We start from the raw sequence: 24,403 nt of genomic DNA on the forward strand, positions 1-24,403 counted from the left end.
ATGGAAACGCTGTACATACCAGATCCGTCGTAATAACAAGTCATAAACACATCCACAGCTGTAAATCCCGGTTTAATTAGAAAGGTAAGGGTCCACTGAACGACATCTCATGAAGCATGTTTAGTCCAACGAAACAATAACGTTGTAATATGGATCATAATTACTTTGTTTACATTTCAGTTCTTCAGCGACAGAACTGCTTGTGTCCGTTATGGAATAACTCACCAGTGGTGGACGAAGTACACAAATCAAGTACTTGAGTAAAAGTACAGATACATGTAATAAAATATTACTCCAGTAAGAGTAAAAGTACTCCTTTTTCAATTTTACTGTATATTTACTGCAACTCAGTTGCCAGGAATTTCCTGTAATTTTACAGGAGACAATTACAATTGAATATTGTAATTCAAAATATATTGTAATTTCTAAATATAATAAAATACTGCAATTTTCCATCTTCCAAAATTAAAACCAAAACAATGGCAACTTTTTATTATTTTTTATTATTAACACACTATGCAACATCACATATTACAAACTTATTTTATCTTTTTTTTTTTTTCATACAAACAAAATTACAGTTTCACTGAAGAATCTAGCTCACTTCCAGACATCCAGACAGTCTATCATCAGGGGGAACATGGTAATAAATAACAAAAGGTCCCAACCAGTCTTGAACTGGGGAAGCTGTGGGGTGTGGGTGGGCATCAATACTAGCCCATCAACTCAAAGCCCAGGAGTCTTCTTAATAGGGTGCAGACAGGTGCGTTGAGCCCATGTCTCTTCTCTGCTTTGCTGACATCTTGGAGTTGATTCCACAAAAAGCTCTGAAAACAGAGAGAGTGAAAACAAGTTTTCACATCAGGTGATGATAAATACTGTGTAAAAAAACCCAAAAAAAACCCATAAAAAGTAAACTTGCTTGTAGAAAAAAAATGAGGTTGATGTATTTATTTAACATCAACACATTTAACAACATAACATTTAGAATTAAATTGGCTCTTACATTGTTTTTCTTAAATATATAATGTCACTGTATATACTGTTAATTGAATGTCGCTTTGGACAAAAGTGTCTGCAAAATGGGTCATATGACGTTGCTAAAAAGAACATTATTTTGTGTATATGGTGTAATGAAATGTTTAAGCGATTTAAGGTTAAAAAAACACAGTACACATTGTTTCTCCTCTACAGGTACTCCTCTCCTCGCTTCTGAAACGTGTTGATTTTTACAAAGCTCATTGTTCTGAAAAGCGAAGTGTGCTCTGATTGACCAGCTATCCAATCTATCTATCATGTGACTGAAATGTTATGCCTCTTAACATACTGTGCCCTGTGTGGCCGAAGCAACGAGACAAACATTTAAATATAATGTTTATTTCATTATAATGTCAAAACCCAGTATAAATGTGATATAAACATGATTTCTAGTCGTGTTCTCTTTTGGAAGGCCAAACAAAGTAGTTTCCCTTTTTAAAGAAACAGCGTTTAAGAGTGACGCTTCAATTCAAACGAACGAACAAACACATGAGAGCAATTTCAAAAGCATAAGGAGTTGTCTGTTCTGCTCTCTTTAGCTCTCATGAATTTCACACATTGATCGACCTGGATGTTTTAGGCAATATTAAAATCCTCGTGTCCCGTATGAACGGCGCATATGGCCTCCGTATACAGATCTTCTTCATTCACCAAGAGCTTGTAACACTCCAAAGAGAAAGGAAAAAGTAAAATCACATCTAATGACTTCAACCCCCAAAATTTACTTAATGAAAATTGTAATGTTAAACTGCTGTCTGTCAGACTTTTGTGTGTTTACATAAATGTCTTGCAGGGCAATACCAACTCTATGTTTGACACTTAATAGCAATAGCTTTGTCTCCATCCAGCTTTTTAATGCACATTTTAACATTTTGAAAAAAAAGAAAAAGAAATCCTGAATGGTAACGGTTCAAATTCACATAAAATATTCTAATGTGAATAAAACTTTTTTATGTGGATTGACCCGCTAATAAATGCAACATAAATGCACATGTGGCGAGTGGGGCGGGGCCGAGAAGCATGGTAACGAGGAGTGAGGCCAGGTGTAGTGATTGGAGATGAGCTGCACCTGCGCCCCACCGCTGGTATCGAGTCCCATGTAGGAGATTGAAGGATATAAAACTGGAGCGACTATAGTGAAGGACGAGAGAGGACCAGGCCTGGGACATAGTTTATGTGTTTACTTTTTATTTATGCGCACCAGTCGTCCGTGAGGGGCTGGTGCGCCGTTTTGTATTTATTTTTGAATTATTAAAGTGTTTTTGATTGTGCGCCGGTTCCCGCCTCCTTTTTCCCGATGATTAAAAAGGTCGTATCGTTACAGCACATTTGTTGCAACTCTATCGGCTGTTTTAAGTTGCAACTTAAGTTTTGATCCCACAGCGTTTCATGACTACTCTCCTGTCCATTTCTAATTTACATAATAGAGCTGATGGAAATGCTCTCCAGTTATAGGGTTTCTTTGCCAAATTTCTACGAATGCGCTTAAAAGGTGTAAAGGAAATGGATGGAAAACTGTCTTTTGACATCAATGCATAGAGTATATAATAGAGTCTATTTTCTTTATAAGTGTGCAAACAGTTTTAACATACCTTTAGTGCTTGAGGCCTCTAGGATACTGTTAGTTAAACATGTAGACAGCGAAGGTTGTTGTGGGGCACCATCACAGTTGTCCCTTCCAAAGAAATCATCCATTTGTCTGCACTTAGTGCCTGTCCTGAAATGCATACACAATATGGTAACTAAAAGAGCACTAGAACGCTTCACCACACACGCGTGAGTGGCAGTATTGGCAGGATGGGCAAAAGTACCAATTTTATCAGGTGGGAGACATGGTATGGTTTTTCCTAATTTGGACTAGGCATTTTATGGATGCAATAGGCTTATGTTGTATTACAGCCTTCCCTTTCTTCTTTGACATATAACCATTTGACAATTATTATCATGGCTTAAAGCAAGCAAACATATGTTCCATCTAGCAGCCAGTGTGCAGCTGATCCTGCGGACGGTCTACAGCTGTTCCCGCTCAGTCTTTTCCTTCTGCCTTGACCGTTCATGACCTTGGTACAGTTATGCAGCGTTTCCACCGACCCCCCCCCCATTTCATTAAGACGAAATATGATATCAAACACCACTGCCTATTTTCGTTCTCATTTTCAATCGTTAAACATATTAATACCCACAGAAATGAAGTTCAGGGAAATGTGTAACGTTAGGCCTACATTATATAAAACAAAATATTATACCAAACAGTAGCCTATTGTCTCCTTTTTTCATTTTAACATATTAAAATATTAACTGAATAAAGACCAAAGATTACCTGTTAGGTTATCCCAAAACGAATTATATTTTATGCTTTACCACTAAAGAGACATTACAGCCAGCGGCAAATGTCAGAAGGTCTAGCCGAGTTGAGAGTGCTCCTGACGGATTAATGATCACTGAGCTCCCGCTGATCGCGTGGAGTTGACCGTCTCCGACATCAGCGAAACACGTTTTTTAATAGACTACATTCTCGCCTGAAATAGTTAAAACACTATACCTTTCATGACACGATGACAGTAATATTTTACAAATTATCAAAAGAAATGGTGGTTGAAATTACAATGCTGCATTGCCACTCCCGAAAGTTCAGTAACGTTACATTTGAACAAGTACCTCGCGAGCAGGGACTTTCTGAGGGGCATTTTTTTTTTACCCAGAACTTTTTTTAGATCATGGTAGCTTCGGTGGAAGCACACCGAGTTCCAGCCCAAAGTCCATAGTTTCTGGGTAAAGTTCTTGCGATGGAAATTTGGGTAGAGTATGAAGACGCGATGTTAACTAACTTCAACCTATTCCACTGAATTATACCAAATGAAACAATCAGCACTCACTCAGATCACCAGTATTAATATATAAAGACTTATAAAACAAATTTTATGTTACATACCTGAGACATGTTCTTTCTTCCAAAAAAATGTTAAAATACTTCTGGTACCGTCCATTGGCCGCGTAATTTCAAAATTCAAACAGCATCGATCCCACTGTTCCCACAACGCTATGCTGTTGCTGTAAAAAAAAATGCTTCTACAGTGTAGTTACAATAATTTTACAGGACTGTCCGTTAATTTCCCATCATGCATTTGCATTTACAACAAAAACATGAATACAGTGCGTTGTTGTAAAATTTATTGTAAAAATTACATCAATTGTTAACAGTGTAGATGTTTGCAATTTTATATAGGCTACTTAATTTAATTTCATATTAGCACATATTTTTTATAATCGTACTGCTCAAAATACCTGGGATTTTTTCCAAAATAACCACTATATGGAGTCAAGATATATTTTTGTTGTTGATATGGACTACGTTGACGAGAGTAATGTTCACTGTGAAGCTTACACTGTGATGTACCTGAGAGAAAACCGAGATGACCATCTGATTTTAACCAGTAAGAACAAAGTATTTTAAAACTTGTTGTTTTACAGAACATCACAGGTACTAACAATATTTACTTATTTTCAGTACGGTTATGAATAAACATTCATGTCTGTCTACTTGTCTAGTTAATCCAAACAATATAACGTTATTTTTGATAAACAATATAAAAACAAACGTTACATAGAACATGGATGGTAGCATTTTAATAAAACTGTTAACATTACGGCAGCGGGGAATTTGAACGTGCATGAGTTATTGTATTTAATCTGTGTTGTTTTAATGTTTGTTTTTTTTGTTTTTTTACCTAAAACACAGAGACACTGATTGATGTGTCTGCATCGTCTGCACTCGAGCATTTCAGTGGGCTCAAATAGATCACTCTTAACAGCGGATTTAGTTCCCAAACAACTGACAATTTTGACCTGAATATGATTTTCAGTTACAATAATTAATCCAAAATTTCGACATTAATAACTTACTTTATATATAAGGGAGTAACTAAATGTTTTATGAAATGTAGTGAAGTTAAAAGTACGATTTTATGCTTTGGAATTTAGTGAAGTAAAAGTTACTCAAAATAAAACTACTCCAGCAAAGTACAGATACTTCAAAAAATGTACTTAAGTACAGTAACGAAGTAAAGCTACTCCGTTGCTGTCCACCACTGTAACTCACGGTCAGAAACTGTGTCTTGGTAGTATGGTTTAGCAGTGTACAGTGTCACAAACAGAATGAGATGATCCACCGGAAAAAAACAATGAATGAAAGATAGTATATTTGAAGTTTAGCGCTCCCTCGTGACGCGCCCTGACACACCTGTCAGCTGATGAAGGCGGAACTTATAGCGATCGCCTTTTTCTTTCTTTTATTTTTCAACAGTTTTTATATGTGTGAGAGTGTGTTTTATGTTGAATGTGACGGTATCTGCATGATTACCTCTGTTTGATTGCAAATCAGCCCAAGTCAGCTCGCTATTACTGTATGATCACGGCTATCAAAGTGAACGCGTCTATGTGAATAGAGAGTGGATTATTTACTTTGTGTTAACTTATTACCATCTGTGTAAGTGGCCATCAGCACATCAGCACTTATTTGCATCGTAATTCATTGTAAATACTGCATTTCTAGCAATCTCAGGATTTTCTGTAATTGACAAACAAAGTTAAATCTTTTTTTATTTTTCTTATTATTCTTATTTTTCTTACTCAAATTATTATTATTGTATTTTTCTAGTGCTGAAGTAAATCACTTATATATCACTTATAGTTTCTGTCTAATGTTTTATAATTGAAAAAAAAAACTATGCAGTGGTATGTTTACCGACTAAATAGTTTGTAAAAGCCTTCAATATTATGGGGGAAATATATTTTTGTATATTTGGGGGGTGTGGGTGTAGACATAGTCTCAAAAAAATATTTGCAGTCTGAGTCTGATTTTTCATGATATCTTATTCAGATTTGAAATAGAAACTCATGAGACATGTGACTTTCAACCCATTACTTTTCTAGATTGCCCCAGGAAAAATATTTAAGTGTGGTAAAAAAAAAAAAAATCAATGCACTTCAGTGTCTATAACTTTTAATATTTTTGAGCATTATCAAATCTGGTTGATAAAAAGTAAAGCCCAAAGGGTCTTCTTTCCAAAGACACCAAAAGTATGTTTGTAACACACTGAAGAAAGAAACTGTTACAATTATAGGTTAGGTAGAGCACTTTCAGCTGTGAGTCCCATAATGGGGGGTGCTGGTTAACAGGTTAAATTAAAACCCATCCTGCCATCTGCACCATACCACACAAATAGAAAAATGGTGTACACATCATACATGGAAATGAACGGTCCTCCATTGACATTCAACCTGTAAGTAAAAGAAACACTTAAAATTGCATTGCCCTGTGTAGTCAAGTCACCTTTATTTATTTTGTATAAGACACAAGTTGTACAATACAAAGCGTTCCAAGAAGATATTAAAAAAAATGACAATTTAATTTTTGGGGTAAATTATCACTTTAACCATTTTAAAGAGCCAGTAATATGAAAATTCTAAGCTTCCTATCACTGTTTATAAGTCCTGTACATTAGGTTTAAATCCATCCAAGGTTAAAAAAACATTGTCATTTTGTCAAAATATCATTTTAAAATTACCTCAATTCTCAGAGATCCCCAAACGGTTCGCGCGAAGCTGTTCAAAAGATTCAGTTTCCTTAAACCCCACCTTTCGGTAGCATACTGTGTTCTGATTGGTCAACTGACATAGTTTTGATTGGTTGTTCTGCACACAACTTCACGGTAAACAATGCGTTAGCATCTGTTTGGGGTGAATTATGTCTTATTCCTCTCACCGCGAAGCAAACAGTAAAATAAAAAACTTGAACAGTCTCGCTGCTTTTTCTTCTGTGTGGGTGTATTCAGGCCGCGCGCTTCAGTTTGAATCTGAATATAGCGCGGTCAGCGCGGGGGCGTGGTCCGATTAGATATAATGAAGGGAGACGTGAAAAACGGACATCGCGTTGTTTTCATATGGATTACTTTATCACAGAATATTTTCGGCAGCACTTGTTTAGTTTTAAAGTAGACATGTCAAGCTTTCTATAGATATCTCTCTCATGTCTCTTCGTTGAGTATTCACGGAGTTACACTTCATTTTAATGACGTGTTTGTAAATTAAGATCAGCGCAGAGAAAGGCTGCAGACAGCACACATACTGATAAGACGCTCGGGAGAAAACAGACACATAACTTCATAATCATACTTCACGTTGTAATTTGGAGATGCTCGTTGGTCTAAATAAAGTTGGTAATGAACCCTCTTTTATGGCCAAACGCTTTGAAAATCCCGCCTTGTACTCACCGAGATTAGACAAGCAGTCATCAGTGAAATGTTGTGAAGACAACAAGGATTTGTTGTACTGCTTTGGTATTGTGGTAAAAATGAATTTTAGCCATTGGTTCTTCTGATCTTCATTCTTTGGCAGTGAAAATAAAACAAACTTGCCTTTAATATTAAAAACGCACTGTTTCCTCGACATGATGCTATCACACAAACCAGAGCGTCTGTGTGGGGGGTGGGGTAGGTCAGAGTTCCGTTTCTCCCAAGACGGTAGGCGGAGATTATTATGCAAAGTGTTCCTAGTGACGTACATAGAGATGGGCAAAAGATTTGAAATCTATAACGACTCGTTATAGGGGTGTATTCAGAGTCGACTCCTTACTTTAGAAGCCAATAACTTTATAAATCGTGTACTTTTTGGTTGAATTACTTTGCACATTGTTTACACTGATGGACAGCTACATCATACACAGTAATACAGGTAATTTTTGATTTCCCATCTGTGTGGCTCTTTAAATTCGCTATAGCTTTTAACTCATTTAAATTCACTCATTTGTAAAGTGAGTGTATCAATGAAATATCCTCACAATGCATGTTAACTGAACTTGTTTTTTATTGTTTTAAAGAGCCACACAGATGGGAAATCAAAAATTAGTGCTGTACTTGAATCATGAGACAAGCCAGAATCCACATGTCCTGGTACTTGGTGACAAGGAAAACTCCTCCCAAGTTTTTATTATTTTTAAACAGGAAGGCTATAGACCAGAAGACGATACTACAAGCAGTCGATCTGTGCTTCAAACTTTTCTTTGTATATGACATCTACTACCTAATCAGTAAAAAACTTTTTTTATCATCAGTAGGTCCAGCATTATAATATATTATTATTACTTGATTTTATGATTATTTTTTGTTTTATTATTATATTTTATATTAATTTTATTTGAAAGTCGTAATATTTGCCAAGTATGGTAACCAATACTCAGAATTGGTGCTCTGCATTTAGCCCATCCAAGTGCACACACAGAGCAGTGAGAAGTAGTGTTGTCAAAAGACCCGGTACTTCGGTACCAAATCGGTACTAAAAAAATTTCAAATGTGATGGTACCAGGTTTCTTTAAGAACCGCTAGTACCGAGGTCCCGTTCAAACCCGGTTCAGCGCTATGATTTCATCGAAGCAGAAAACGAGGACGGAATCTCAAAATCCAGTCATGAAAATGAAACTTACATTTTAATATGGACAGTCATGGAATTTGTCAAAGTTAGCATTAATTAATCAAATCAAATCTCCATATAGACCAGTATCTGTAAATGTTAAGTCGCAAAAGTTGTTTGAAATATGAATCCGTGTTTTGTGCGTCTCTCTGTGAATGAATGAATGGCAGAGATGTGCGGGTTTGTTTACTACATAGACTGAGGCGCATGACGCTTGCATTAATTAGTGAAAAAGTTAGACAATGCAACAGCTGCATACAATTTCTGTTTTATAGGTTAATAGATAGTGTACAGAATAAGGCTGCACGATGTGTCGTTTAAGCATCGATATCGCGATGTACGAATCCACGATAGTCACATCGCAGGATGTGCGATGTAGGCTGTCGTAGTTGATCTATTATTCATTAACTGTACGGGCCAGCTGCTCCCCGGCCCTTGACGAATGTGATTCGCGGATTAATTGCACAGCTTAACCATCATAGAGTGAAAGTTTATCATTGACAGGACTGAAAACCACATGCAAGTTTAACAGGGCACAGAGAGAGGGAGCGCGAGAGAGACAGAAAGAGAGAGGGAAGAGTGGGGGAAGTCCCCCTCCCTCCCCCACACCAACACCTACACATCCAAAGTCCAGCAGCACATCTCCGGCACCCACCAAACCATCACAGCCCAGCAACAGCCAAAGGGAAGGAGGAACACCTGCAGCCTCCAAAAACCCAGAGAACCCTCAGAAAAACATGACAGCTACAACCCCAGCTGTGAAACAGCCAGTGAAAAAAGAAGGCTGACATTGCCATCCTCATGGACTCCAATGGGAAGTTCCTACGAGGAGAAAGACTTTTTCCAGGCATTAAAACAACAAAATTCTGGTGCCCAAAAATAGGGGATGCCCTCAGAATACTTTCTGACTCCACCTTTGGCACACCCTCACATATCATCATACACACAGGCACCAACGACTTGAGAAGGGAACAGGAGAGAGTTGGGCAGCTGATCTGCAGAGTAGCAGAGAAGGCTACAGAGATCTAACCCAACACAAAGATCACCATCTCTACCCTCCTACCCCGCAGAGACATCCACCCAGACACCATCCAGAGAGTCAACGCTGACATCTCCAAAGGATGTGCTCGCCTGCCCAATGTGCACCTGGCTCATCACCCCTCCATCACAATCAGGGACCTGTATGACCATGTACACATAAAGAAGGACAAAGTCAATGTGTTTGCAAAAACACTGAAAGACACAGCGTGGGGCAGACAAAAAACCTTCACACCCCTGAAAACAACACAGCTGCCAACCTACAGAACACAAAACCAGACACCCAGCATAAACCTTCAAACTTATCACAGAGAATGACCACCACTGGTTGCACAATACCAGAGACCCCCACAACATGCTAAAATCCACATCAGAACCCCATGCACCAGCACTACACCACCACAGATCTACACCAGCCCATCAGCAGAAACCCCAGTTTGCACCAGATCACCACCCAAGACACCCACGACCACAAAAACATCACTCCAGGCAGAGAAGCAACATGACGAACAGCCCAACAGCAGCAGCAACCAGTCTTCCACCCGCTCATGCAGCCTCAGCTGACAACACACCGAACCCAGCACCACTCCCACACTCCAGGAGCTACGCTCAGGCCCTGAAAGGACAAGCAAATACAATGGAGATGAGTGAGATCCGACAGCTGCTAAACTACATCAGTGCCCAGCTGACAGCATGAGAGTCCACACAGCATGCAAACACCTGCCTAACAATGAAAAAAAAAAAACTTTACTTTTTCAAAACACTATATTATATTAGAAAAGGATTACCTCTATTTGTGAAAACAAGAACTCCATACCGTGAACTCTTAAAATGACTCTGTCAATATCAATGTGGAATATTCAAGGATTGAATTCAGCAGCCTTTGGGCTAAAGAGCTCAAACACTGAATTCCAGAAGAGCATCAAAGATATGGATATTATAATTCTACAGGAGACATGGAGCAGGGCAGACACCGTCACCCACTGCCCACCCAACTACAGAGAAATCATCCTACCATCACAAAAACTCAACACAGTCCGACAGGGAAGAGACTCAGGAGGACAAATAATCTTGTACAAATCAAAACTACACAACCACATCAACACAGTGAAGCAATGTAAATACTACACCTGGCTTAAAATCCACAAGGAACTGCTCCCATCGAGAAAGATATATACCTGTGTGCCATATACATCCCACCATCGGAGTCCCCCTACTACAGAGAAGGCATGTTCTCCATGTTAGAGGAAGAGACAAGCCACTTCCAGGCACAGGGAAATGTGCTCATCTGTGGAGACCTGAACGCAAGAAGAGGACTACAGCCGGACTTCACCGACACACAAGGGAGCAAATACATCAACAACAAACTGACTGTTATTTATAACACATTCTCCCATATCCACAGAAATAACCATGATCATATAGTAAATAAGAATGGGAGAGACCTCCTGCAGCTCTGTCGAAGCCTGGGTCTGTATATCATCAACGGTAGGTTACGAGGAGACACTTTAGGGAGATTCACATTTTGCTCACCTCTTGGGAATAGCACAGTTGACTATATGATAACAGACATAGATCCTTCATCTCTCAGATCATTCACTGTTAGAGAACTAACCCCTCTGTCTGATCAAAGTCAAATCACTGTGTACCTCAAAAAGACTGAAAATAACATTAACACAAAGCCCAGTAAACTGTACAACATCAGAAAACCATACAGATGGGCTGAAAACAGCGCTGAAGAATATCAGAAAGCACTTAGCAGCCAAAAAATACAAGCGCTGATAGATAACTTTCTAAATACCAAATATGCTCACACCAATGAAGGTGTCAACCTTGCGGTCAAAGATTTAAATTACATATTTGAAAAATCAGCAAAACAATCCAAATTGTAAACAAAATCTGGAAAAAATCTAATACCCAAAAATGACAAAAATTGGTTTGATCAGTACTGCCAAACTACTCGCAAAAAACTGAGAACACTGAGAACGCAGAGATCCAAATAATACAGAGATCCGCCTTCTTAACTGTGCAACACTAAAACAATACAAACACTCAGAACCAAAAAATCACAATACACCCAAAACCAACTCACAATAATTGAGAAGTTAGTGAACACAAACCAATTTTGGAATAACTTGAACAAACTGAAAAAAAACTGATCATGAAGAATTGGCAATCCAAAATGGAGAAATATGGGGAAGTCATTTCCAAACACTGTTTAATAAAGTACAAACAGACAAAAACTGTAAACAAAACCAAACAATCAACCAATTGGGAAAACTAGAATTAGCAATCAAAGATAACCAAAACCCATTAGATTTCCCAATAACTGATAAAGAACTTCCAACTCAGAAAAGCATCTGGACCTGATGGGATATTAAATGAAATGATAAAACACACATGCAGTAAATTACAGTTGGCCATTCTAAAACTATTCAATGTGATTCTAAGTGTAGGTCACTTCCCTGACATCTGGAATCAAGGCTTGATCACACCAATCTTTAAAAACGGAGATAAATTTGATCCTAACAACTACAGAGGCATCTGTGTGAGCAGCAACCTGAGAAAGTTATTCCGTAGCATAATAAATGCTTGAATATTAGACTTCATCACTACATACAAGGTACTGAGTAGAAGTCAAATTGGATTTTTACCAAATTACCGTACATCTGACCACATTAGGGATGTCAACGATTAATCGATGGTCGATTAATTGTCGATAAGAGATGCAATCGATTAAGGCTATCGATGGTCGGTTAACCGATTCAATGTTGGGCTGCGTGCGGCTCATGCGCACTCAACACGTGCGAGCGGCTGTGAGTGACTGTGACGATATATAAAAGCATCATCATTCATTCACAATGTACAAATTAAGCTTTTAATGTGATTTAAACTTTAAAGTACATTAAAATAGAAACAACATAAAAGTTCTTCAACATTAAATGCAATAGAAATGTAGTTACTAATCATTTCATCAGATAACTGTTTTATATCGTGCCCTTTGCAGGGCTGCGGGACACAGTGACAGGACAGGTAGTCTATTCATTCCTACAACTTGTTAATTCATTCCTACGAATTATTAATGTGGCAAGTGTCCATGTTTCATTAATTTTGTTCCCTAAATAACCCATGATTTAAGTGAAATAAGGGAACAAATTAATAAATCGAACGAATTCTTAATTCATGAAATCTTTAATTTCCCTTCCCATGTTTACCACAGTAAGAGATGCGAAAACAGTTATTAAAAGCGAAAGATAATAAAATAAACCTGGGAAATTAGAGGGTTAGACTATGAAGATTTAGGAAAAGAAACGATGCCTAAATATACTGAATTTGTGGAAATTCGTGACCAACCGGCAAACCAGAACAAATCCGCGTAAATGAAGACTATGGGGTCCAAAAACATGGTCGCGATCTAACATTTTCCAGTTAACCTATTATTCCTCTAATAAACAAAGCTTTTATACCACACTTGTCATAATCAGATCTTATAATTTCTAAATAAATAATTGCTGGATTCAAAACAGCGATTAATAGGCGCTGTGACCGACACATTCCTGGAGCATTCACTGCTGTCACTAAACGGTGACGCCGAGCATCGTTCACAAGTTTCTGCATGGACCTGACTAGGGCACAGGCTCTAAGCCCTGGGACAAAATAGCCGCATTTCCACTGTCGGGCCAGTGCGAGCCAGGGCTTAAAACGGGCCGGGCGGGGCTCATAGCCTCGGGCCAGTAGCACCGAGGCCAGAGTAGCGCAGGGTTTCCACAGGGGAGCTTGAAGCTCCGCTGCTCGTCACTTAAACACGCCCTTTACACGCCTCTCAGAACAACGTCATGCAACCTCATTATTTCACTAACAAAGAGAAGTTATCAGAAAACTAAGAAATAAGTCACTGGAACATGCGCGATCACAAAACGAACATGATAAAAGCGGCCGTTTGTTTGCATACTTTGTTATATATTCAAATTCAAAAGCATGGATGTTTTAACTATAGAATAAGTGATACATTGATCATAATTATTTAATTTATCAAGACTCAAAATTAATCGCACATAAATACACTTTATATTTTTGGATTTATTTATTTTTAACGCTTATGAAAATAGCCTGCTTATTCAGTAGAGTCTGTTTCTGTTTATTTGTAGTCACAGTGGCCTATACGTCACATTAAGAATGAATGATATCTTTATTTTTATAAAGGATCCCGAACAAAAACATTATTATATTTTTATAATAGGCAACATGAGCTAAACTCTCGAGACGAGGCTTGTGATAGATAATATAAGTTAGTAAATACACGATTGTGATAGAGAATAAGAAGCTGATGTCTGATTTCTTCAAGCGGTCATATTTTCCATGTTTAATGTTAATGCCCAGCGCGCATAGTCTTTTACATCGCTTATAAAAATTTCTGCCCTGTATGGTGATTATAATCCACATTGGATCAAGTTATTTCAAACACTCGCTGCTGACTGAAAGTGAGTTTTGAGCTCAACTTATTTAAATAAAGCGTTTAATGCTGGCGTTATAGCGGCTATCTTTCTGAAATAATCCACAGCGCAGACTCTCTATTTTTATAAAAGCTCCCGAACAAAAATCATTATTATATTTTGATGATATGCAACGTGGAGCTAAACTCACGAAACAAGACGACAGATAAAATGTTACTTAATAAATACACAATTGTGATAGAAAATAAGATGCTGAGGTCTGATTTCTCCAAGCGGTCATATTTACCATGGTAATGTTAATGTTTATCGTGTCTTTTACATCGCTTATAAATATTTCTGCCTTGTTTAGTGATTGTAATCCACATCGGATCAAGTTATTTCAAACACTCGCTGCTGACTAAGAGTGAGTTTTGAGCTCAACTTATTTTAAAAAGTCTTTAATGCTGGTGTTAAAGCAGTTATCTTTTTGAAATGATCCGCGCTGACGCTCTCCAGACACGGAGAAACTCCGCCTTTGTTCGTAACCCCTCCTCTAGCCCCAGCTGGCCCGCTTTGGCCCAAGGATTTCGTCGGGCCGAAAAAACCTGGCCGTTGGCCCCAAGGAAGCCCCGGCGAGGCACGATCAAGCCCCGGAAGTGACAGTGGAAACGCGACTGGCCCTGGCACGCACTAGCACGCCCGGTCCTAGCTCGATAGTGGAAACACGGCTAATGGGATGCTTTAAGGAAAATTTATAGCCTACTAAGTAATAGGCCCAACATAAAAATAACAATTTGTTTTCATGTTTTTTTTTTTTGTTTGTTTTTTTTAAATAGGCTATGCGAAATATATTCGACTTAAATAGGCTAATTAAGATTAACGGATTTAAAACAGAAGTGTGGGCGCTCCATAAGTTCACAAAAAAAAAAAAAAGGATGACAACGCATTCTGTTTGTTTGCTTTATTTTACAAGAGCACAAATCTTCTGTTTTTATTGTGAGTGTGCACAAATGAAAGTAAACACTTTTGCGGAAAATATATATTTTTTTTAATGTCTCAGCTGTTTCGATCGCCCCGGAGCCTGCTGCATACGTATATTCTAGCGATTCAAACTTACATCGCAGTCTGTTCATTATCAAAATAAAATGTCAACTAAATATTAAAAGGTTACACTGGTCAGTTTAAATAGACCGTAGTATACCGGTCCACTCTGCTGTTATGCCAAGGACGTTTTTGCTCATATGAAGAGGATCATCTTTTCCGTCTATATGCGAAAGTGTGTCTTAAGTACAAGCCTAGTTTACATTATAAATAATAGTTTAACATTCAAATACATTGCGAATATGGAAACATTTCGATTTGTGCCGAATGAGACATGAGCAATAACCTCCAAATAAATCTAGCCAAAGCCGCGCTCGCTCATCCTCGTCTGCACGCATGCACTGTCACGATCTAATGCGCTGTATGCCGGATTTTTAAAAATCTGACATTTTCTAGGACAGAATCCAGCAGGATCAAATTAATGTGAGCAACTGTGTTTTGGTGCAGCAGCGCCGATGTAGTTCACTTAATGTGCAGCGCAGTCACACGCGCTCCACATTTCGGATAATTTTATACAATAATGTCAGTTGAAAACATTGCAATTGTGCTTTAAAATACAACAACGAGCACCACAAAACCATTTAAAGAGGCGCGTTCAGCGTTCTCCGTGCGGGATTGGAAACTGTCAACAAAGTAAAATGACCTCAAAAGTATGGCGCGCTCTCTTCATTTTATCAAATGATCATAATCGCATCTATTCATTTTATAATCCTGCTACTAGCATTTTATTCAGACTAAAACCTCTTTAATTCAAGTGAGAAAGCGTTTTGTGTGTGTGTGTGGCTTTTGCACATCCTGTCATACCGCTGACTGCGTGCCTGCAATAGACGCATTTTGCAGTATTATGGTTAACGATTAATCGATTAATTGATCGTTAATTTAGACGACGATCGATCATGGAAATAATCGAAATTTGACATCCCTAGACCACATCTATACATTACAAACTCTAATTGAAAAACATGTCAACCAAGAAAAAGGTCAAATATATGCATGCTTAATTGACTTTAAAAAAGCTTTTGACTCAATTTGGCACCAAGGACTGTTTTAAAAAATTATTGAAAGCGGCATAGGAGATAAAACCTATGACCTTATCAAATCAATGTACACTGAAAGTAAATGTGGCATAAAAATCGGCACCCAACGTACAAGGTATCTTTCCCAAAAGCGTGGTGTGAGACAGGGCTGCTGCTTAAGCCCAACATTATTTAACATTTACATCAATGAACTAGCAAGCAGTCTGGAGCGATCCGCAGCCCCTGGCCTCACACAACACAACTCACAGATCAAATGCCTGCTGTATGCAGAAGATCTGGTTCTGCTGTCTCCCACTCAACATGGTCTACAGCAGAACCTGGACCTGCTAGAACAATACTGCCAGACCTGGGCCCTGACAGTCAACCTGAAGAAAACCAAAATCATGATCTTCCAGAAAAGATCCAGATCCCACGGAACACAACACACATTTACATTAGGCACTAACCTGATAACACACACATCACACTACAACTACCTGGGTTTGAAAATCACATCCACAGGAAACTTTAATCATGCTGTGAATGAACTGAGAGATACAGCACGCAGGGCCTTCTATGCCATAAAACGGCAATTTCCTATGGAAATCGAATTAGAATTTGGCTGAAAATATTAGAATCAGTAATTGAGCCCATTGCACTCTATGGCAGTGAGGTGTGGAGTCCACTGACCAATCCAAATCAAGATTTCACCAAATGGGAAAAACATCCTATTGAGACCCTGCATGCAGAACTGTGTAAAAATATATAAAGATACAAAAAAGGGCAATTAAATTCTGGAAACATCTGAAACTCAGTGACCCCCAATCATATCATTATAAAGCCCTTCAGTACCAAGAGATTAACAAAGAAAGCAGTCCCCTCCCTCAGCTGATCCAGAGCTTTAGTCCTGATGCTTCACTAGCATCTACTGATGTTCTGAATCACATCAGAATCAATCAGATTACTGCACTAATCAAACAGAATTACATCACTCAAAATGTGATACTATTTGACTCTAAAGAGAGAGTACAGTATGGCAGAGTATCTGTACACAGTGTCAGATCAGAAACTGAGAAACACACTGACCAGATACAGACTCAGCGGACACAAGCTGATGATAGAGACGGGCAGACACAGAAAAACATGGCTGCCAGCGGAGCAGAGACTGTGTTCACACTGTGATCTGAATCAGATGGAAACAGAACTGCACTTCCTAACACAATGCCCCAAATACACGGACATACGGACAGTGTTCAATGATAAAATACAGCAGATCCATCAGGCATTTAAAACTCTTCCGAAGCAGGAGAAACTGCCGTATCTGTTAGTAGAACACAAGAACTGCTGTGTGTTTGCTGCGTGCGAGAGAGAGAGACAGAGAGAGAGAGCGAGCCGTCTTCAAACAACACGAGCGCTGTCTTTCTCTCTCTCCCTCGCGCATATTAATCAATTGACACAATGGTGTCGATGTTTAAATAATTTAAAATAGAATGTAAGTGTGCTCACCGCATTTTTGTTTGTAACAAAAAATATTGCAATATATGCTACAGAAAAATAAAATATCCAGTTCCTAGCAATCCTGAAAAACAATTCTATTCTCCTTTTCTTTGAGCGTTGCGATGTCATATAAAAATCCAAATACGTGTCCATTGTCTCCAAGCAGTGAAAAGCCCTGTGTGACCAGATAATTTTATTTGTTTTGACATTTTTGAATATACATTAAAGTATTTTGCACGCATATAGACCTATTAATAAGTTTTTTTTAATTATTTATTTATACTAGAAAAAAATCTGTTGATATAGCGATAATTGTAACCTAATGTGAAACAAACAAATAAATGAATAATTCTCTCTCTCTCTTTTATTGGCTGGCGCTGATCTAGTACGGTCCCTGTTTTGATTTCAGCAAATCAGTTTGACCGAAGCAGACAACGATTAATATTCATGAACCCAGCAGCTCATCAATTCATAGTGCATTGTATATACATTAGTATGATAGTAGAATTAGTAGTAGTATTATCTTTTAATAATAATATGATCTATTACTATTTTTTTACAGAAACCCTCAAAGACCAAAAATATCTTAAGCATCACCACCAGTCTTAAGTTCAGTTAAAATGACAAATATGCATTCATTAGGCATTGTGCTAGAAATATTACTATTGTTTTGTAAAATGTATGTGATACTGCTACTACTGTTGAAACTTTATTTTTTAAAGAAATAAATCACAATATTTCTTCCACGTTTTAATTTTAATAGCAAACCCCCTTTATTTACCAAAAATAAAATGTGTTTAAATTTCATAAATTAAAAGACAAATTAAATTTGGGTGAAACTTGTTTACTGTTTTTCATAATTATATAACTTGTAGAAAAACTTTATTCACAATTGTAAATAAGTATAAAGAATGGCATTGGTTTTATTTTTTAGTGCTAAAAAGTTTTATTTTTTTTATTAGCATATTTTTGTGTTTTACTTTGGTACCGAGAACCGTGGATTTTCACTGGTATCGGTACCGAATACTGAAATTTTGGTATCGTGACAACACTAGTGAGAAGTGAACACACACCCGGAGCAGTGAGCAGCTATAGATCCAGCGCCCAGGGAGCAACTGGGGGTTCAGTGCCTTGCTCAAGGGCACTTCAGTCATGAGTATTGAGGGTGAAAGAGAGCACTGTTCATACACTCTCCCCCACCTACAACTCCTGCCAGCACCGAGACTCAAACCTGCGACTTTAATGTTACAGGTCCAACTCTCTAAACATTAGGCCATAGCTGTGAACTGTATTTGCACATTTGTGTGTTTTGATATGAATTGACACATTTGTACATCTTGAAAATGTCAGTTGTATTTTTACACATTCGTGTACATTTAAATAAAATATTTTAAAATATATTTGTAAATGTGTTATATGCATATTAAAATTAAATCTGTAATTTACAAGTTGTTTCAAAATATGGTTGTATTAAGTAAATTTTAATAAAAATACTGATGTTAATATAAATAATTAACTCAACTGTTGGGTATCTTTTAACCCAACAGGATTTTAACCCAATGGGTTGGGTTGAAATAACCCACAGATGCCAATGTTGGGTTAGTTTTAACTAGTTTTAACTAGTTTTTAGTGTATGTATATATATATATATATATATATATATATATATATATATATATATATGTATATATATAAATATATATATATGTATATATATATATATATGTATATATATATATATGTATATGTATATATATATATATATATATATATGTATATATATATATGTATATATATATATGTATATATGTATATGTATATATGTATATATATATATATGTATATATATATATATATATATATATATATATATATAGACACACTCACAAACACGGCAGGGCCCCAAAACACCAGTTAAGTAAAACTTTGTAAGCCTAAATGTAACATTAGCACAAACAGCCATTAAAGATAAATGAAGAATTAACACCAACCTCTTTCTGGTTCCTCTTGTTTTATTCTCCAGGTTTCTGGTTCCTCTTGTTTTATTTTCCAGGTTTCTGGTTCATCATGTTTTATTCTCCAGGTTTCTGGTTCCTCGTGTTTTATTCTCACGGTTTCTGGTTCCTCTTGTTCTATTCTCCAGGTTTCTGGTTCCTCGTGTTGTATTTCGCATTTTTCTGGTTCCTCATATTTTATTCCCCAGGTTTCTTGTTCCTCGTGTTTTATTCTCCTGGTTCCTGGTTCCTCGTGTTTTATTCCCCAGGTGTCTGGTTCCTCTGGTTTTATTCCCCATGTTTCTGGTTCCTCGTGTTTTATTCTCCAGGTTTCTGGTTCACTCGTATCCTCTTCTCTCTCCTCTTTAACAAACATCATATTCACAGCACCAGACCTCAGTTCAGCTGATACTCCTCCTGATATTCCTGCTTGATTCAAAACTTAGACGACTGTGAAGATGAAAATATTACAGGTACGCCTATTTACTGAACTGATTAAGAAACTGTATTTTTCTCTTAAAAGAAACGTTTCTAACTGTTTGTATTAAGGCAGCATGCCGACAAAAACAACAACAGAGAGCGCGGCGAAACTAATTCTTCTTCCTCTGAGGTTTACTGGTGTTTGTAAAACAAACGAATCTGTGTAGCGCCTCCCGCTGGACTGGAGAGTGCGAGACGCAGAACTAAAACACCCCAGACAGCACACATACGTTGTGCCGATGTCGGCACGGTATCGCTCAGGGAGCGTTTGATAGGAAAGATTTCGCCGCAAGGTCGGCCTCTGATCGGAAATGCTCTCCGATGCATCCCGGCCGCTCTGCGTGGACGCGGTTCACCGGCGTTTTGATCATCGTTATGGACCATAATTATATATAAAACACCACTCTCAAGAACAGATGCAACTTTATTAATATTTTCATTTATTTCATATTACATGTACAAATACATTAACATTTACCAGATGCTTTGATCAAAAGTGGATAATTCGGGATTACTTGTAGTCTTTTGAAATTTAACCATGATTTTACTACAGCTCTTGCGGTAAAACCATAGTAAAAACAAAATCAACCATAGTTTTACTACAATCACCATGGTTTAACTATGACTGTTGCAGTAAAACCTTAGTAACTAATAACCACTACTACAGTACTTGCATGGTTATATGTTGTATGTATAGCACTTTTTTAAAATACTTATTTCAAAGTAAGTTTACAGAAAATGCATGTTTCAAGGTTGCAGTTTAAAAAGCCAGAGGTGACAGCCTCATTGGGAAAGACCATCTACTAGTTCATAATAAAAAGTCATGTGTTCAGTGCTGTCAGCATCGCAGGCTAACTTTATGCCAAAAACTTTTTAAAAAGAGTTACATGAACACAGAATAAAACCAGGCAAACAATAATTAAAGCAATTAAAATATATACATTTTTTTTACACACACACACACACACACACACACACACACACATATATATATATATATATATATATATATATATATATATATATATATATATATAATAAGCAATTACAATGTTTTAAATTGCATGCTAAAAATTCTAAAATATTTTCTGATAAAATCTTACTAAAAACAAGTCTCTAGTTTTGTGTTCAGTTCACATTAACATTATCTTTCAACATTTTTAAAGGGTAAGTAAAAACATGTTCAATCCATTTTGTATATTGTTGGTAACATTTGTGAAAGAACCATGTTTATTTTTTCTCCAAGATACCGTTTATTTGCCAGCAAAACAGTGTGGGGATCTACATAGGCAGGCACACAACCTAGTTGCATCACGTTCACACCCAGGATCACATGATGTTTTGAAAAGTCACATGACCAATTAGGAAGTGATAAGTGTCTGCTGGTTGCAAGGCAGATTCTCTTTGTGTTGGTGCTGGACACTGTTGTGCGTGTTGGGCTTCCTTTTCAGTGTAGGTACTGTTGGTCATGGTAGAGCATGATTAATCACTGCCATTTGAATTTTAATATTTATTTTGTTTTATCAGGGTAATTTCTAGAAGTGTGTGTCTACTCTTCATGGAGGACACAGGCTTCTGCATGGAGTTTTAAAATGTGTTGTGATCACCTCATTGTGACCTGAGCTGCTGGGCTGCATCAGTAAATGCCTTAATATGCCATTGAGTGTTTTATATCTGCATTGGAACATGTTTTAAAATACTTTTTCTGTCTGTAGCAACGGAATGTTCACCTTTGTCTTCATATGTCAATGAGCTGTGGGACAGTTGAGCATACTGAAAAGTAGGCCTATATTTTTTAGCCATGTTTGAGTTGACTATGATATGCTGTTTAATGAGGCTGGCAACTAACATGATTGTTTATTTCCCAAAAGGGACCAGGCCAGCCACTGTTTTCTTGTGATTAATGTGCATTTTTTTTATTGTTTTGTTGGTTGGTTTGTGTGATGTGATTTTGCTTCTGAGCCTACCACCCATGTGCCCTACTTGTAGTAGCATTGTTCCTTAAACTGGTGTTATCCGTGCTGGTGGGTCTCCTCCCTAACTATGTCTTCTGCTTAGGCTATCCCTGTACAAGGCCGGATCCACACTGATGCTTTGCCCCTTCTTGCCAAGGGACCACATTGTTAGAGACATTGGTTTGGGGTGTCTTTATAACCATAACACGGTGTGAGATTTTTTTGTCGTGGTATCTGAAGATCTTGAATGAGTGGTGCTTGCGGTGTTGCATGCTTCTTCTGGTGCTGGGTTGCTGTCTCCTGTTTCTTTTTTTGTCTCACCAGGGTCCACCTGAGCAGGGGTTTCGCATTGGCTGATCCGACCTTCCTAGATTGAGGAGAATCCACCAATTGTATAGCAGTATTTAAGAGCCATTTTAATAACTTTTCCACACTTTTTGTACTAAATTGTAATAAATTTGAAATACATTTATATACCTGCCTCTTATAAACTGTCCCTTTGCGGGGAAATATAGAGTTAGCTACACTTCATTAAGGGAAGACTTGTGGGTCCTCCTGCCCATCATCAGGGGGTGGCGTAGTCAAACCATAAAGATTTACTCCTTGACGGGTACCACATTTATGGCGTAGTCGGCAGGGTCTAAATGAGGCATTGATATTTTGTTTTGTCTACATGGTTTTGTTGCATCTTTTTTTATTTGTTAAAATAGAAACAGTGGCTGGTTCTGGACAACAGAAGACTACAAGTGGATGGCCAAAACACAAAAATAAAATCGATGGGAATCGACAGCCAGTGTCTACTACATCTCAACTGAAGTGTTTTTTTTTTTATTTCCATGTCTTTGACATTGTTCCATATTCTCTTCTGTGGTAGTGAGGTTGTTAAACTGGTAAGATGATTGAGGTGGAGGAACATGTACCTGAGGAACTCTTGACTCTTCGGGAAGAAGTGCAGAGATTACGAGTGGCTAATGAACAACTTCAGAGAGGAAGAGGTGCCAGCGCAGGTACCTCTGGTAATGGCACTACTGCTGGTGGGATAGCCCCCAGTGGCGATTTGGGCTCACAAAATTTTTCTGGTCCACAACCTAGACCAGAACGTTTTGTTTATATTCAAAGAGAGAGAAAGTGCCCCCACTTCTCCGGCTCGAAATCTAAATCTGATATATTGATTTATGATTGGATAGAAAATATTGAGTCATGCATGAGGGATAGGAATATGAGCGCTAGGGAGAAGGCCCTCTTCCTTTATGATCATTTGGAAGGAGAAGCAAAAGCTGAAATCAGATTCCGCTCTTTAGCTGAGCGGGAAAATCCGGATACAATCTTAAACATTTTAAAAGAAGTTTATGGTTCCTCCTCCTCCTTTGTCAGCCTGCAAAGAAAATTCTTTGACAGAAAACAGAAAAATGGGGAGTCTTTAAAAGAATTTTCTCACTGTTTGTGGGCTCTAATTGAAGAAATCAAACGTGCTTACCCTAATAGGTTGACAGACCCAGATATGTTAGTCAGAGATCAGTTCATGGAGCATGTGCGTGATGTTTCCTTAAGACGAGAGCTAAAGAGCATTGTGCGTCAAAATCCGGCTGTTGCTTTTATAGCACTACGGCATGAAGCAATTAGATGGATGGAAGGTGAGCGCCCACTTGAACAAACTCGAGCTGAGCTTCACCACTGTGGGGTGGATCTAAATGTTGAAGGGGCTTGTCATGCAGTGGGGGTGGGAAAAGGGTTTGAAGTTTCTGTCTTGCAGGAACAGCTTAACCAACAGCAGTCACAGATTAATAAAATACTACTGAGTCTGTCTAAGATAGAATCTGTGTTAAACCAGCCTACTTCTCGTCCTCATAACCCCAATTACCAGTTTACCCCAGAAGGCCAACCCATCTGTCTCCGATGTCGTAAGCCTGGGCATGTCCTCCGTCAGTGTCGACAGGGACCGAGGCAGCGAACAGCCAGTTTACCCAATGTCCAGCCCGAGGAAAATCCTGCAGTTACAGGACAGTCAGGTATGCATCATATTGATCCAAGCACTGTGACAAACAATCCTAGTCCCCCTAATCAGGTCTTGCTCTCTTCAGATGAGTCAATCTCACTTGTAGGTAAATGCCCTGTAGTGGAGGTAAAGATGGGGGGTGTTAAAGTAAAGTGTCTACTGGACACTGGTTCTATGGTGACAACAATCATAGAGTCCCTTTTTAAGGAAGTATTTCAACATTGGGGAGCACCTAGGCTCAAGTCATGTGGGTGGTTGGCATTAAAAGCTGCAAATGGTTTAAATATCCCCTATGTTGGATATTTAGAGATGGATATCCAGGTACTGGGTAGAACCTTTCCAGGGCGGGGGGTTTTGGTGGTGAAGGATGCCCCTGGCACACTACAAC

The 24,403-nt window shown here is 38.0% G+C and overlaps 2 long non-coding RNA genes and 1 pseudogene across 2 annotated transcripts; 1 reads left to right on the forward strand and 2 right to left on the reverse strand.

Moving 5' to 3' along the window:
• Positions 1–20,188, reverse strand: part of LOC113047467 (zinc finger protein 271-like) — a 32,366-nt pseudogene extending 12,178 nt beyond the window's left edge.
• On the reverse strand, positions 485–3,341 carry LOC113047519 (uncharacterized). Its single transcript, XR_003276277.1, has 2 exons — positions 2,631–3,341; positions 485–827 (listed from the first exon to the last, which is right to left on the reverse strand). It is a non-coding gene; the product is annotated as an uncharacterized LOC113047519 (long non-coding RNA).
• Positions 20,189–21,344: 1,156 nt separating the features above from the next.
• LOC113047516 (uncharacterized) lies at positions 21,345–22,701 on the forward strand. The gene is made up of 3 exons (XR_003276272.1): positions 21,345–21,516; positions 21,592–21,703; positions 21,780–22,701. It is a non-coding gene; the product is annotated as an uncharacterized LOC113047516 (long non-coding RNA).
• The last annotated feature ends 1,702 nt before the right edge of the window (positions 22,702–24,403 follow it).

This window comes from Carassius auratus, chromosome 28 (assembly GCF_003368295.1).
Source record: "Carassius auratus strain Wakin chromosome 28, ASM336829v1, whole genome shotgun sequence".
NCBI classification, from domain to species: Eukaryota; Metazoa; Chordata; class Actinopteri; order Cypriniformes; family Cyprinidae; genus Carassius; species Carassius auratus.